Source organism: Argiope bruennichi, chromosome 9, assembly GCF_947563725.1.
Source record: "Argiope bruennichi chromosome 9, qqArgBrue1.1, whole genome shotgun sequence".
Taxonomy (NCBI): Eukaryota; Metazoa; Arthropoda; class Arachnida; order Araneae; family Araneidae; genus Argiope; species Argiope bruennichi.
The window spans coordinates 108,322,124-108,338,349 of NC_079159.1; positions in this window are offsets into that span (position 1 = coordinate 108,322,124).

A 16,226-nucleotide genomic window follows, 5' to 3' on the forward strand; every position below is an offset into this window, starting at 1 on the left:
CGGCAAACTCTGCATGCGAAAAAGCGTAAATGATTTCGAAAACAGAGAATGAACAGTAAAATTAACAACCATAATAGCAAACTGAGTACAATATATCCAATAACTCATGCTAGATTGTGCTAAAGCTAGACTGCATATATGATTCCCATTTCTTTATTTCGTATATAATAATTACATTTCTGATAATTGACTCTTTACAAATAGAAATCAATGTCTTCTGGTTCTTTGAGATCATCAAAACCAGTTTATCCAATATATTTGCAAGAATTTCCCCAAGTTGGATGAATTTACTGTTAGAATTGAATAAAGTCTTTTGAAATACGACCTGAATACGGGCAATTGATTATTTTCTAACAAAGAGATTCGTTCTAACAATAACAAACACTTTCCAGCAAATACAACAATAATAATTTTTTAAAGGAAAATAAAGATATGAATATCAAGAATAATTTTGAATCGAAAATTAGAAATAAAGTTGAAAATGAATGAAGATGAGAAATATTATCAGAACGTGCACATAACAATTATTCACATAAAAAGGAAATATCCCCTTCTTTTCGTTCTGACGCCCTTGTGGTGGAAATTAGACATACAGTTTAACTTCTAAAAATGTATTTTTTACATTTTAAGGATTCGTTGAAATCTTCAGTTCGAATTTCTTGAGAATTACAATATGTTTTCTCATTTTATGCTTCATATGCAAGAAAATAAGCACGATATTCACAAGCTTTCAAGCATGGATTGATGCTTAACCGGTAGCCTCTTCGCCACTTCTGACTTTCGCCAGAACGTTGCCCGAGGAACACCACGAGGAGGTGGGCTACCATCGTTCCTCGCCCCCCTCCCCCCTTTCGCAATTCTGCAGAGGAGACTTGGTGACCAGCATTAACCACTGAGATAGAAATTTGGTGGGCTGTCAATTAATATTAATTTTATAGTAGAAGTTGGTGTATATTTTGAGAATTCTGTGAAGAATTTTCGATATCTAAAAGAAGACGTTTTTTGATTTCATCACACTTCTCTGGTAGTCCAGTTTCAGTGTTTTTTTGTTGTAAAAAATGTATAAGCGTATTCGTTTAATTTGCTCGTTTTGTGAAGAACCGAGTTATACAGTGATATTAATTGCCGGATATTTGATCGAATAAGAGCCGAGGGGTTGAACTATTTAACATTGATTTTTGGGGAGCTAAAGTAAAAGGAATAGTTAATAATTATATATTTAAACGCCTTAGTAAAAAAAATCAAATTTAATCTTTTAAAATAATTTGGTATTCATACATTTCTTGAATATAATTTTCTAGGTTTTTTAAAACGAAATTATTTGTTAAAACACTATATCTATTTTATTACGGATAAAGCTATTACTACAATAACTTTATTTTAAACAAAATGGGCCGCTAATTCGAAAAAAAAGTTTAACTAGAGCAGTTACAGTTATTAAAAAAGCTTATAAAGTAAACATAAAAATATCAAAACAGTTTCAAGAAGAAATAAGTAAATTTTTAAGAAGTGTACATATACAAAATTATTATTGTTGTTGTTTTCAGTTTAAGTGAAATTGGGGTAATTCTTATAAGTATACGTTGGACGATAAGAAATAGTCGGTAAAAATTCTTAATTTATCTTTCTAGTTAATTTTAAAGCGTTACTCTTTGTGTCATACAGCAGAATTATTAAAATACATACGTATAGTGCTCGCTGTATAGATATCATTGAATTTAAAACTTTCGTTTAAAATTTTTTATTTAGAAATACTATCTTTTATTTAAACATTTAATTTTTTATTAAATGGCTTTTATTTTATTTCATGTCTTTCCCACCGATATCCGGGATCGAACATAGCGGTCTGTTTAGGATAACCAATGAAAAAACTTAAACCGACTAATATGCAGTTATGTATTTGTTGCATTTATGATATTTTTCACGACAATTCTACTGGAATAAGAGAGAGCTTTTGAAGTGATCGAAAGATATTGCAAAAACAGATTTAAATTAATGCCTTTTATCGTTTTAAAACTGATTCAGTTTAAATCGATAAGAGTATAGTCAGTTTTAAGTGAGAATGCATCAATATAAGATATTTTATTGAATTAATGTAACGTGATAAAGAAAATCAACAAACTTGAATCTAACGAAAAAATTCTGGTATTTCTTTAATAAAATAAATGAATTTTTAATTTTTATGATAAAATCTACAGAATTTTTTCTAACAAAATAAAAGAATAATTTATTACAGTCAAAATGAATTTTGTATAAACCCCAGGAACTTAAAGCCAAAATTAATTATAATATGGTATACTTTCTTTTTAGCTATTTAAAATATTCATCGTTTTATTTTATTTTTATTCATACGATTTTTGGAGAAACTCGTTCAAGTTATAAATAATTCAGGATACCAAGCTTCCTCTGCAAACAGCTATCTAATCCTTGTGTTTCTTTTTGGTAAATAACAGTCTTTAAGGTGACTTTCTATTTTGAAAATAGAAAGTCACCTAAAAGAACTGCTAACCCACCGCGCCCGTGCTAGTGAAGCATTCAAATATTATGCATAACGCGTTATCTCTCCTTAACCTTTTTTTTTTTTTTTTTTTTTTTTTTTAAAGAGCTTTAGTCAGTTTATTGAAACATGTGGGATATTTGCCTGTAATAGATCATGAGAATCTTGACCTTGCTGATATTTTATGCCGATGATATTTTGTCCCTGCTGATGTTTTATGCTGATGAAATTTTGGCCCTGCTGATGTTTTATGCTCATGACATTTTGGCCCTGCCCATATTTTATGACATTTTGGACCAGATGATGTATTCTGGCCCTGTTCGTGTTTTATGCTGATGACATTTTGCACCTGCTGATATTTTATGCCGGTGACATTTTGACCATGCTCATATTTTATGCTGATGACATTTTGGCCCTGCTGATGTTTTATGCCGATGACATTTTGGCCCTGCTCATATTTTATGCCGATGTCATTTTGGCCCTGCTGATGTTTTACGCTGATTCATTTTGGCCCTGCTGGTGTTTTATGCTGATGACATTTAGGCCCTGCTCATATTTGATGCCGATGACATTTTGGCCCTGCTCATATTTTATGCCGATGACATTCTGGCCCTGCTGATGTTTTATGCTGATGATATTTTTGCCCTGCTAATTTAAAATGCTGATGACATTTTCCTCTGCTGATGTTTCATGCTGATGGCATTTTGGTTTTGCTGAGAATGGGATCTGAAAGTGGCATTGGCAAAAGGATGGCAAGATGCAGATGGCATTATTGGTAAAAGAAGCTAAGAAGCTAGAGAAGGAACACAGGAAGCAGCACTTGCTAGAGTAGACTTCTACGAGGAGATTTCTAGGAGCATGAGGAAGCAACGAAGAGTTGAAGATATGGAAGCAGAATTTGGGAAGAAAGAATCCAATTAGAAACGAAGAACAGCTGGAGCATGAGGAAGCAATGAATTGACGGAAGCAGAATTGGATCAAGAAATAAATTAATTGGATTCGAAGAACATTCAGAAGAATTGGGTATATGAAGTGAGGCAATGGACGGGATAAAATTGTAAAGAAATAAAAATGGAAAAACAATCTGATCAAGACTTAGAATATTGTGGAAGAGAAGTCAGAGTTCGGAGAAATGGAAGCAAAAAGGAAAAGAAAAGGCATTAACTCAGCAACAGTAGTAAAAACTGCGATATTAGAGGAAAATGAAAAAGCAAATTAAATAAATAAGTAAAGATGGAATTGCACATTTGAGCGAGCAACATGAAGTGAAATGATTAGCTGAAATTTCTGGATCTGGATGAAAATATTGATGCATGGGATGAAGAGGAGTCTGAAATTTTCAAATAAGATGGGTTAAAAAGAATAACGAATAAAAATACTTTCAAAATTATCATAAAATAAAAATCTGAAATTTCTTACTGGCTGAATATGCTAATACTACCTAAAAGCTAAGGATAAAAATACTTAAAAGCTAAATATACTTAAATCTACAGTCTGAATATACTAAATTTTGTTGCTTTTTTTTTCTCGCCGAATGAGTTTGCTGCAATAATATGTAAAAATAATTTAGCAGCCGAAAACAATGCAGCAATAAAATTTTGAAACTTATAATCTAAACTTAAAACTACATAACTAATAATATAAATAAATAATAAAAAAAAATTCTGGCCTGATGTTTAAATCCACGCGTGGGTATTCATCTTTCCTGTAAAAGAATGAGAAAAATTATTTCTGTTTGAAATGTAAAGAGATAATTTGTTTTAGAAGGCAAATATTTTTTGGGCAATTTGAATTTCAAGTTGGAAAAAAATACATTTGAAGGGACATTTTCCATTAATGAATTAGAAAATCATCGGTGAATGAAAATCAATAAGGGAGACAGGGGTGAAACCGAGCAGTGAGCGATTCCGCCCACAGATTGTTTTCTGTAATAAAATGAGCGACAAATCGACCACATTCCAATACAGCAGAAAGGTTATGTGTTCGAATAATCCTTTCCACCTTCTAATTTCTAGATTTTATGGCATCTTTCTCGTATAACGAAAGGAATCGACGTTTTCCTTCTAATTTCAAGCCTCGAGTTTTTATGGAAAGATTTCTTTTTGTTACCAATAAAAAAAATAACACCCCTTTACAAATATTGCAAATGATAGCACTTTTCAGAAAATGGAGCATTTTTAGAGAATTTTTACTAATACAATGTGTGTGAACTCTTTTAGTATGTACTTTTAAATTTTAAGTATAATTCTTTTTAAAAAAAAAATTATTTTAGTTCATTTTTGCTTTAGTTATTTGCTGTCATTTATTCATTTTAATATTGAAAAATGTATTTTGAAATCAATGTTATTCAAGAACAAACTCCAGCAATGTTTGTCAAGTGATTCGAACTGGGAAGTATCGTAGTGTTTTTCAAGGAATTCATTTCACCATGTAGGGGGCATAGGAAATAAATGCGAAAGGTTAAAAAATAAAATTCTACTTAAATCTTATAATCATTTACTTTTTTTTTATTTTAATCTTAATAATTTAATTCCGCAAATTTAATTACCGGAGTTACTGAGCTTGATGAATGCCATGACAACAAATTCAGCATCAAGATTGATGACTAATATTGTAAAGCATCTAAATACTTTTTTCCTTTTCCTTTATTAATATTCTTACTGAAGTAAGTTCCAATAATCAAATGACACAAATAGATACAAACTTATTCTGATTTATGAAGTTACATATATTTTTTACTACAATGTATACATTTTTTTGTTTTAATTTCAATTTCTGATGAACAAATTTCGCTGTTTAATCTTAACCTTCGTATTGTAAAAGTTCTAAAATGCAGCTTCCTACTTTATAATCTTATAAAGTGAAGCACATCCATTTCTGAGATTTACTTTGATCACAAACAGTAACACTTGTAAATGCCGATTACTTCTAAATTTTTAAAAAATTATATAATTATCAAATGCAGTTGTTTGAAGAAGTATGAAAGGGAAAAAGTGGTTAAATTCAATTATCTTGAAAAGGTTGTAGGTTGCTATATTCTGTATTCAAGTCATGAAACACGAAGGCGATGAGAACCGAAGAAATACCATCCATTGGTACTGTTCAACTTTGCTGCTAATATAAGTAACATTTCAATTCTCATTACTGATATCGATGTAAAGAAAAATGTTTATACTTTCTGAGATTATTTTTCTAAAGAAAGGCAGCAGAAATCTTCCTGTCGCTTAAAATGAATCGCTCGCATATGGAGGTAAGCACTTACGTTTTTTAAACGAAGATCCGTCTTTCCCACACGCCATCCTCCACGTCGTAGATGTAGAACACACCAGGGAAGTAGGGATCCGGCATCTGTAAAATAAATCTCGTATTAGATTATTGTATCCACGATAGCAGCAATAATTTTAATTTTATTTAACCTATACATACAAATCATCACTTCATATTAATATCTAGTTCGTACTTTCTATAAAATTTGAATTTTTTTGTTTTTTGTGAATTATTAAACAATCGTAGAATTTGTTGCATCAGGAACAAATGTTTTTATTCTCTCTTTCCTTTCTAACATTTTATTTCATGCATTCAATTTATTTCCTATAAAATCGAATATTAGCTATATAAGGAGAATTTGCATTACTTATTTTCAAATGAACGTAAAAAGAAATTTTGAAATGAACATAAATAAATACTATGCGAAGTTTTATATTTACTTTCTTTGTTATAGCTCGAAGCACTTTTACTTGAAAATTAGAGTTGTGACTAACATGTAATTCAATTAGTTCTAATTCCATTTCTCTAATAGATGAACTCAGTTTCGAGTCCAGAGAGTGTCTTCTCGAAATGCCTCTGAAGCAAAAGGACGCACAGCGCGCAAAAGTGATACGAAACAAAATGAGCTCTATTTGGTCTGGCAAATCAGACCGATTTAAATTTTTCCCTATATTTCACATTCTTGCAATAATGCATCCCAATTAATCGATGTATCGAAGCTCGGTTATTTCAGAAAGTCATTGAAAACTCAATATTAAGTTTTCGCAGTACGAAGTTAGGTCATATGCATTTAGCCATTCTACAGTACTCTCACTTTCGTTTCGAAATGCGTTGTTTTCATTGTCTACAACTACTTATCTGAATACACCCGTTCATTTTCATATTCAAGCTTATGTTTCGTGCCTCCAACGTAAAATGACACATTGAAAAAACTTTTTTTGTCAAAAATATGTATTGAAAGTTATAAGTCTCAAGTATACTTTTATAAATGGAATGCGAGTGTTCTGTTCTGTCTTGTTCAATAGTGATGCTAGAAAGAATCTTATGTAATATAAATACTAAAAGATACATGGATGAAGGAAACTAAACTTACTCCGATTAGAAATCACGGAAAGTAAATTATTTAATTATAGAGGAAAAACAATAAATACCTGATTCCCCGCTATGCTTACTAAATGCTAAAGGAATCTGGAAAACATAACACTGGAAGAGGAAGACTTACAGGAGAAAGCATTATCAAATCAAAGCATGAAGACCACTTTTAACATATAAAATAATTCAATGTAATAATTAGATAATAAATTAGTAGTTAATATAATAATTGATTAGATTTCATAGTCCGTTTCAATATTTATTTTTCATTTAAATATTCTACAATGGAACAAACATACATAAAATTAATGTCCCGTTTTACACTTTTTTGTGCTTCACAAAAAAAATATTAATAAATTGCGATTGATAGTGAAGTTACTTTATATTAAAATATACAAAAAATATGTTTGTAAGTTAACCATTACTTCTGACCATCATCCGAATGACCAATTAATAATAAATGACATTCAGAAAGACATGCTTTGTTACGTTTATAATGGAACAAACATACATAAAATGAATATACCGTTTTACACTATTTTGTGCTTCACAAAAAGAAATGTACGATTAAACTGTACGAATGTACGATTAAGAAATGCAAAACTTACGATTAATAGTGAAGTTACTTTACATTCAAATATACAAAGTATATATTTGTATGGGAACCATTACTTTTGACCATCATCCGAATGAAAAAGTAATAAAAAATGATATTACAAAATAGATTTTTTGTTAAGATAACAATATAAACGATACTTATCAGTCTTGGATTTATGAAGTAAATTTTTAGGAACAAAATTCATTCAAATTCGCATTTTTGAAACAAGATTATAGAAAAAACAATACAGTGACTCAACATTCATAAAAATATAACAGTAATTTCAATTGCAGGTCTCTATCATTGTTGCTTTGCTGGTTTCGTTCCCTTTTTTTTTAACGTTAATTCCCTTTCCTCTTTGTGCTTTGTATTTTAATAAATCATGAATATCTTTACGAATATGTCTGTATTTAGACTAATTAAACTAATATCAAAAAAAAGTTTTCAGAACTTCAAAATTGGAAAGATTTATCCATTAAATCACAAAGGAAATGCCTATAGCAATTCCTATAATTTTCAAGATTTCCGGGAATTCTCTTATAATATCTTTGAATATTTCATTTAAATTTTTTGGGTTTAACATTAAATTCAGTAATTGTTTACTTTTCATGAAATTAAGAATATTATATCTCAGAATGTTCTATCCTTAAAACGAAATATTTTATATTTACGATTTCTGAATATCTTATAAATATGAAATGGATATGTATTGCTTTTTTATTTTTAAAAAAAATTGAGTTCTTACCTTGAGCATCAAGTGCTGATTCGAGGCGAAATCAGCGAAGCTTGGCTGCTTGTAGTGCTGTTGGCGGTCCCTCCGGGTCAGCAACCTCCTCACGCTGGCCCTGCAAAACACAAGAGAGAAAGAAGCGCCAAAGGGCGTCAGTATCATTCACTGACACATGTTGGAAAAATGGAAAGTGATTCTAAAGAAGAATATTTGTTTTTCCCCACCCCTCTTAAAACTAAGGTATTTTAATATGTATTTGTGAAATCAAAACCATGACCAATCAAAAAAATTAAAATTCGGAACAAATTTTCTTTTTTGAGAAAGATTATTGTTTCGTCAAGAAACAAGATTTATATTAGATTTTGAAAATAAAGCTTTTATATCGATTTGAATCAAAGAGAAAGCTGATTGGAAAGAATTAGTGAAAACAATTTCATGCTTCATTAAATACAATTACCTGAAAAGATTTTAATTAAATTATCGCTATAGGATAAAAGAATCTTTTAATAAAATTTAGGAGCAAAAATATGTTCTTAATTTAAAACATAACATATTCTTTTTAACTTGAAATCTCAATTTGTGTTTTTAGTAAATGCACTGAAGTGACTTTCACAGTAAATGATTAGCTGAATTGAACTCGGATAAACAGCAGACGCTTTCCAAGTTTGTTTCATTTACTAGAATCTCGATCTAATTGTAAGTATGACATCATTTCTCGACTAAACATAACTTTATAAAGATTTATAGGTGATAAATGATCAAAATTCTTCATTCTTTTAAATACATGTAATTTATTTCACAAAAAATATTGCGGGCCCACGATGGGCCAAAACAGTTATCAATTATGAACGGCATTCTGTTAATATATCAGACAATTAAAGAGAAATAAAGTGGATTTCAGACACACAAAATATTGTTTTGATGAAAGAGAAAACTACACACTAAAATATGCAATTGAACTTAAAGTATGGCAGGAGATATTTTTTAGCCCTATAAAGTTACGTTATTATGAAAATTGTTAATAATAAGAATTGATATGTAATTTTAAATAAATCTGAAACTTGTTTCGTTCAATTAAAGGTGTATCTAGAAGCGAATAAGTATACTAAAATATACTAAAGCATTAAAGATTTAACTAAATGAGTAAAGATAACGTCAAAAATTTATGGACGTTTAAGTTAGTGTTTGCCAATATTTGATGGTTGAGATGAGATAGATTCACGAATTTAAAGTTCGTCATTAAATAGTTATTTCCATTTTCAATCTAAGTGGTTTAAAACGATTACATTTTAAGGCTGCCTCTATTACTCTTTACTAGTTAAGAAGATAACCATATTTTTCATTATTAATATCAGGATGTAAACACCCGGAATATTATAAAGCATTATTAGTATTATATTTACCACAATGTATTAATACAAAACCCCGCTATTTTAGAATAATATTATCTGAAATCAAATATGGCAGTTCTCAGAAAAATGAAGTAGATATTTCTGTTAGTTCCTTTTTCTTTGTTATGTATTATTGATTGCCATTATCATTTTAAAAAAATCATTGTCATTTCCTACTAGATAACACTGCAGAACCAGTAAAAATGGTTCGTGCGTGCATACGCAAATAAAGCTGATATGTAACAAATAAGAATCACATTAGGTGTTCGAAAGTGCCTATTATATAAGACAAGATGTGTCTGGAAAAGCTGTTGCATCGGTTCTGGCTGTTGCAATGGCGAATTATCAATATTTAAGTGATTTTAAGCAATGTGTTAAAGTCGACACACTGGATATGGGACAAACAATCTTCCAAGTAGTAATGAAATTTGAATTTTTGAATGCGGCAATTGCACAACTGCTTCTTTAGTATTAAATATCCTGTAAAGCGTCGAATCTTCGACATCGGTACGGCCGGGAAAATACTTCAAGAACGGATAATCAATGACTAACAAGAATCCTTAAACGAGATAGAATTGCAGCTTTACCTCAATTTCCCGGAGATTTTAATTCTAAGGCAACAACCCGAGTCAGTGTGTGAATTTTTCCACGGACCATCCTTGATATGAGCTCTTGAAGTCAAAAGTCTACTCGTGTGCCAATTTAACTGCATGACACAAAACTATACGGCTTTCCTGGTTTTGCCGACACGCTGCTACACTGCTGTTGATACGAAACAAACAGCATTGTTTGATGATTTTTTTTCCATTTGAATCGAACGGAGCACGTGTATGGTTCTGGAGATATGCATTTATGAGGTTCACATATCAAAAGGGATTGCGCAACCTGTTGGAAACTCTGGAATGATACGGTGAGTGTCCACTTAGTGTGATATGGAACCCCAAATATATCAAGAGATGAATCCGACAAGTGATAGGCATGTGAACATTCTGTCCCTTCATTTACACTGATGTATGTTGTGGATTCCGACTGATTTTGACAAATCTGATAGGAGAATTGTTACAAAATGATTGCAGAGTTACTCTTTAGGTTAGATTTCCATAGACTCTTTAGGTTCCAATGGTTGCAAGGTTAGACTTCCATTGGTCACCTGAATTCATGATGTGAATTGTTTCCAGTATACTATCAGACATTGGGAGAGTCCATGCCAATTCATTTTATCGCCCTTCTGCTTGCTGTTAAGGTTATGTGCTATATGCCATATTTTTTATGCCAGATGTGCCATTTTTTTGGTGCTACAATGTATATATATATATATATATATATATATATATATATATATATATATATATATATATATATATATATATATATATATATATATATATATATATATATATATATATATATATATATATATATATATATATATATATAATGTCATTTCGCATTTTATAATCAGTTAAAAGGATTTAACTACATAAAAAAATATTTACTTTCATCCAATAATGAAATTACTTTTTTCATATAAAGAGATGTGAAATGCTACAGAAAAACTTTCTCGAGTATCATCATCGATATTTCTAAATTGAAATATGTAGATGTACCCCATTAAAACATACCATAATTATAATGTTCCAATTTAATACATACCTTTATTAAATTAAAGAAATATATAAATATATAATTATAAAACAAGGACTCTTACCATTATCCGCAAATGATTTGAGGAAAAACATTTTAATCTACTTACTTGCATCCTTCGCAGTTATAAAAAGAAGAAAAAACAGACAGAATATGAAAAAACAGATGTTGTAGAAGTTAAAAAGGGATAAGCTACGACGAAAACACATTTTTAATAATTATTTTCCAGAAATATATACATTTCATTACATTCCTAACATGTCATTAAATTATGTAAATACATATATATACATAAAAAGATTTGAAAGTACATATGTCTTTTTCTTAAAGATTTACAATATGTTTTGAATGATGAAATTTTAATATATAACAAAAAGGGTGGAGGCGAAAGATTAAAAGGTAAGACAGAAAGAACATGTCTATTTTCTCATTCGAAGAAAAATCAGTTTTTATCCCATAATTTAATTAATCCAATAAAAACATCATTGTATCAAATGGCTAGCCCTTACTCCGCGCCCGTCGCAATTTCCCAAAAGCAAAACTGCGCAGGCTGCAAAAGATTGCACAGTTTTCTAGAGCAGCAAATGCGCCAATTTGCTTTTATGTTTACCTCATTTTTCCCTGGGTTTTCCTAATTTTATCCAGAAAGCAATTTAAATAAACTTGAGCAAGCAGAAAAAAAAGTGTCTTCTTTTGTTAAACATGTGCTTTGTTAATAAACATTCAATGACTTGGCTCGATGGCACCTTATCTTCTATACCAAAAGCATCTTGGTGTCCTCGAAGCTTGAACATGTGCAGTTTTGCCTTTGGCAAATTGTGACGAGCGCAGACTAATGTCAAAATTATAAATAATGATATTAAATTTGAACTGAATGGTGTGATGACAGTTAAGCAAAAAAGCAAATAACTATTATCATACAATTTACCAAAGAATAATAAAATTTTTAAATTGTCAAATTTCTTGTCATATCTCAGTTTAGCTGTTTTCTCTTAATTTGAATGGAAACTATATCGATGGAAATAGATATTACATTTAAAGGCGAGTGGATGTTGATTCTTGCTGATTTCACCTTATATTGAATTATGGATCGATATCCATTTTCCTCAAATACGAAACGACCTAACATGTTTTGACTACGATATTTGCTACACTAATGTGTCCATATAGATTTTCGAAATATGGCAACTCCAAATAATCAAGCAAAGCGGTTCTGCTAATTTCCCTTCGTTGAATGCCTCGTTGCATTTTTTGCATTAGCAGCTATTTTAAATTTTGCCTTTCCTGAACTGGCATTATTATGGGCATGAAAGAGGGCTACTAAAGTACATTTGAAACCAAAAATACTTTCTAAATCACTTTAAATTGGTTGCAGTCTTCATAATATATAAAAATGTGGCCACTTCATTTGCTAGGCATTTTTTTTCCAGTTTAACCAAGTTTTAAATGTATCAATATCTATAGTATTAGAAAATATTCAAAAATTATGAAAGGAAATTCCAACCGATTTTGATATGAAATAGAAGCGGCAATCGCACATCGATATTCTTCAGCTTTAGTATAGATCTCCATTGGCAATATCTGGAATTGGCGACATTTTTTTTTTGGCACATCTCGCATGCCGGAAAATTTTAAAGTACCATTTTTCAGGTTATATTACAAATTCCAATTTCCATTAGGAGCAATAATGCTCCTAAACAGACATCGCCATTTATAAAAAAAAATTTAAACATTTTTACTAAATATCTAGATTGGTGTAGAAGAATTCGATATCAGATGATTGCAAATATCATTGAAAAAAACTGCATATACTTTTTCGTTAGTTCGGTCAATGGCAAAATCCTGCTATATCATCGTAGTTAATCGCCAAATTTTAGCAAAAGCTTTAATCACGAAATCCTGGATACGGCTAACTGAAAATGTCTAAATTGACTTTGAAATATAAAACGCTTTCTTCTTCCTTTTAATATTAGAATACTGATATTTGAAATGGAACTTCGTAGAGACGTGATTAATGAGAGGAAAGACCTGATTCATTAAAGATATTTTTTCTCCTCAATCGCCGATACATTTAAGTCAACAATTTCATTCAGTTAATTTCTAGTTTAAATATTTGATAATGAGATCATAACAACTTCTACAAAATTAATCATCATTAGTTTCGAGAAATAAAAATGAAATTTTAAAATAAAATTACTTTTATATTTAATCGGTAAATATTTGATAGCCCTTTGAAATTTATAGGTACAATTCAGTTTTAACGTCGAACAAAAAAATAATAAGAAAACATTTCGCAAAAATATAAAAATATACCCAAAATGCATTATTATTTATTATGAAAAATGTTGAAGGTGCGAATCAAATGCAATATAGTTTGACGATTGAAATCGCCAAATCACTGAAATTTTTTCTTGCCGCTTTTTGGTCGCCGTTAAAACCGACAAGTAGCAATTTATAAAATAAGTATTCCTTTTCAGTCGGCAGTTTAATTTATGGCTCTTTTTGATAAATCATTTTCCCTGAGTTCATTATGATGTAATGTTTTAAGACTTTACTTGGAGATGATTTCTGAGAAGTAATAATTTTCTTCAAACAAAAAATAAATAATATAATCAGCAATCTTATTCTTGGCATACTATTGGCGATAGGCTAACTTGTTGAGTCGTGGCGGAGCAGAAAAAATTTCATTAGATTTCAAGCGGAACTATTATGCTTGAAATAATAGGTCAAAGTCAAACTCGGGAGACAGTTCTAGAGAAAGGTACAATTTGGCTATTTTCCGCCAAATTTTTCTCGCCAAGTCCCGCGGACTCTATATTCTTCAGCATTTTATTTCTCAGTATTATGACAATTTTCAAGAGATTTTGGCTTCAAATTTGACGAACCCGTCCCTAGGATTTAACCAAATTTTGAATTTTTGATTGAATATTAATAAAATATATATAGAATAATGTGATTTTATTCAGAATATATTCTCATGTATATAGAATTGGCAAAAGCATAAAGAGTTACCAAATGGAAATTCTCCTCTAAATGAATTTATTTAATATATCAGATTTTAAAATTTCATTGAAAATAAAACATATGGGTGATTTATATCTTAATGAAAATAACAAAAAACTGTTATCGATTCATTAAATAGTGATTTTATTACACAAATAGTGATTTCCTTCTTGAAAATAAAATTTTTCTTTATGATTTGAGAATAATGCTTAGTTTTCCCGCCAAGTATGCCAAAATTATTCAAACCATCCAAAAACACGCCAAACTGCATACTTCGAAGACCACAAAAATTACAGCAAACTATATAGAATTATCTAACTCGCCAAAGGAAACTCAATTTTGGCGAACGATATCATTTGAAGTCTACGCAAATTTTCTAATGATATAAGAAAACTAAGAAAATAACTTTCGAATTGCAATTTGCTAATTAAATAAATCCTTTCCGTTATAAAAATGCGCTATAATCTCTTTGCCCTCATCAATTTTTTTAGTGCGGTCAGAACATGATAAAATAAAAACCAAAGGAAAGAAGAGCGAAAAAGTTTATTTTCATTACATTCATTGTTTTTCTATAACATATACATTTTGTAATACATCTAATAAGTTATAGTCATCTAAATTGATGTATTAAGATATGATAATGATATGAAACAGCAACACATCCGTTATGATTATATAAAATAAAAATTATTATTATATGAAATCGAATTATAAAATATATAAAACTCCGTTACGGTAGTCATACATTTTTATTTCTTAAATAGACTTTTACATAATCGTAAAACACTCTAATAGGAAACATTTTAAATATTCTGAACAACTTACAGTTTTTTCCGTATCCACCTCAAAGCCATCTTTTATATCTGAAAATACACTTAAAAACAAGCAAATAAATACAATATTATAAATGAAGTAAGAGAATAGTAAAAAAAATATCACTTTTACTCCAATAAATTTTAGCAAATCGCACAGTTCGTGAGATTCACAAAGCAAGTCGCAAAAATTTTCAAGATGGCGGCGTAAGTAATTGAAAAGAACCTTCTAGAAGAAAAAAACGTCATATATGACGTCAGAATATCCTACGTCAACAATGCGCAAATGCAGTTTTTTTGATAGATTAACAATAGCTTTAATATTATTGGTCACGTTAAAAATGATACACAATTTTGAAAGTTTTGCCGTTACTAAAATTAATTTCTAGTTTCAATGATATGAAGTTAAATTTTGTACGTTGGGACAATCCATATAGAAATGAATTCTTTTCTTTTAATTATAAAATAAAAAAGCATAGGCATAGCTCGGTACAAATTGCCTTTATATTCACATTATATCTCGTGTCTGCCGTCTTTAACTATTCTTTATGCTTGAAAAAAAACGAGCAAAACTTTGATGCATTTTTGAAGTACAATTTTCTTCAACCGCTTAAATATTTTAAGGCCTTTAGCCTTTATGATAAATGTTAATTAATCATTGTTTTAAATGATTTTGAAGATAAATAATACTTATAATTTTTTTGGCGCAGGTTATATGCAGGTTAAATTGAGTTCCTGCTGTAGAGCATACACCATGCATCTATCCATTGAAGAATTTCTTATTTTTCTGTGACCTATTTGAAGATTGCCCGTTAGATTTCTTGATTGTCATTCTGAAAGCAAACAAAACCGGAAATTGAAGACTTTTGAAGTCACATGGAATCTGAGGGATGTGAGGATTGAAAATGCTCTATCTTTTACTATTGGCTGTAAAAACCACCGCTTGAATTAAGAGAGCCATGAACTTGCTGGTGCATGTTCATATTCCATTGCATAAGTTGGATCTGTCAAAAATTCTAAGTAACAAAATGGGAGAACTAAATTTTTTATGCGGTGGATGGTAGATTGGAATGATTAAAAATTCTTTTGGATAGATGCATAGACAGTCTATTCTTCATCCATCTTACAGTCAACAGATTTGCAGACATTAAAATCCTGACTTTTAAGGATTTTTTTCCTTTACTTGATTAAT